The sequence below is a fragment of the Cynoglossus semilaevis genome, chromosome 16 (assembly GCF_000523025.1).
Source record: "Cynoglossus semilaevis isolate Cse_v1.0 chromosome 16, Cse_v1.0, whole genome shotgun sequence".
NCBI classification, from domain to species: Eukaryota; Metazoa; Chordata; class Actinopteri; order Pleuronectiformes; family Cynoglossidae; genus Cynoglossus; species Cynoglossus semilaevis.
Genome location: NC_024322.1, coordinates 182,893 through 185,062, shown reverse-complemented (window position 1 = coordinate 185,062; position 2,170 = coordinate 182,893). Strand labels below are relative to the sequence as shown.

Here is a 2,170-nt window from a genome sequence, read left to right as displayed (position 1 = left end):
ACACTCTGATCTCCTCATTCCACCACCAGGTCTCTTTGTCCTCCTTTCTCTGCCCAGAGGACATACCTAGCACCTTCCTACCTGTCTCCCTCATCACTGCAGCTGTAGTCTCCCATTCATCTGGGAATATCTCAACACGGCCCAGAACTGCCCTCACTTCCTTCCTGAAGTCCTCACAACATTTCTCTTTCCTTAATTTCCACCACTTGATCTTCTGTTCTGTCTTCACTCTCTTCCTTTTTGTCACCTCCATCGTCATCTTGCACACTACCATGCGATGTTGTTTGGCTACACTCTCGCCTGCCTCTACCTTACAGTCTCTAATCTCCCTCAGATTACCTCTTCTACATAGAATATATATAAAGTCAGGGTGACTCTTGTAAGTCACCCTGTGTTCCTGTTTCTTTTGGAAATAGGTGTTTACCACAGCCATTTCCATTCTCTTCGTGAAATCTACCACTGCCTGTCCTTCTACGTTTCTCTCCCTAACACCAAACCTGCCCATCACTTCCTCATCACCTCTGTTCCCTTCCCCTACATGACCATTAACGTCTGCTCCAATCACCACTCTCTCTCTCACCTGCGGAATCCAGATCATTCCAGAACTTCTCCTTTTCTTCCAACTCACAGCCCACCTGTGGGGCATAACCGCTGACAACTTTCATCATCACTCCTTCTATTTCTACCTTCAAACACCTCAACCTGTCTGACTCTCGTTTTACCTCCACTACATTTCATCTTCTAATTGCATCGTAATAATAAGCGTCTTCTAATTGTGATAACAGAGTTAAAGTTTAACTGTTAAACGTCATTGTTGGCTCCCAGCGTGCTTCAGTTGTGTGCCATCATCTGTGATGCGTTGTGTGGTTTGGCTTTATGAAATCGGTTCGAGCTCAGTAAGCACAACCAGAATTAATACATAAGGCGCACTGTCGATTGAGAAAATTAAAGGCTTTTAAGTGTGCTTTATAGTGCGGAAAAATATGGTAGTTAATTTTCCTTTTCCTTTCCTGGTTGGCTCTGTCTCAGCTCTGTTTCATTCAATGCCTTTTTCCTTCTTTGGTTTAATCGAATGCCACATCAGCTGTCTTAGGCTTTCAAATGGAAGATTTGACAAGTCCATGATGATGATGATGATGATGTGAAAGTGTGTTCCTCTACTATCAAAAGACACTGCAATTTTTTTATGTTGCATACTGTAGGTATACTAGGCTGAAGCCAGAGAGAACATAAATAAAGACAGAGGGCTTCTGCAATAATAAGTATACAATAACATATATAATAAGACATATAAGACTAAAATTCAATTACATGCACCAACTGTAGGAAAATTAAATTAAACATAAACAGTATAATAAGTATATAAAGTTATCAGTGCAGTAAGTGCAATAAGTGCATGTATTCATGTATTTATTAACATTTTAGTGGACTGTTACAACTACTTATGTACTACATATATCATTTTATGACTTGCCTTAGGCTGAATTGTTGAGTGCGTGTGCATTAACCTGTGCTTCCCACTTTCATTCCCACATTCATTGCTACATGCCAAACTGCTGTAGCTCACTGCAACATGGTCAGTGCCTCAAATTGGGAGTGATATTTATCGCGATGCGACACATGAAAAATTCAATTACAATTTGCTTCGGTAGCGAAGAATGGACCACAGCTCCTGTTTATTGAGGCTATCTCTATTATTACTGAATGAGCTAACTTTTGTTTATTTAAGGAGATACTTCTGCTGCTTAGAATTCACAACAGAAAAGGGATGATTTATCAGATTTAAGTATTTTATTATATATATTATTTTATATATATATATACATATATATTATTTGTACAAGGTACTGTTTATGTTTTAAATACACACATATATACTGTATATATATACACATATATATATACATATATATGTATATATGTACATATATATGTATATACATATACTGTATATACACAGTGATCCCTCTCGTATCGCGGTAGTTGCGTTCCGAGACCCACTGCGAAATGGGAAATTTTGCAAAGTTGAGGCGAGATAGTTATTATATTATTTACGTGTATATTTACCCTTTACGAACCTCTCCCGCACTGTTATCAACAGTCGAACAACAACAACAACAGTGCCCTCCTGTGTGCAACCTAAATCATTACCCTACTTTAATTAGACGCT

General features: G+C 38.6%; 1 protein-coding gene across 4 annotated transcripts in view; it reads left to right on the top strand.

The window, feature by feature from the left end:
* Positions 1-2,170, top strand: part of crfb1 (cytokine receptor family member b1) — a 14,873-nt gene that overhangs the window by 4,318 nt on the left and 8,385 nt on the right. The gene's annotated exons all lie outside the window — the stretch shown is intronic.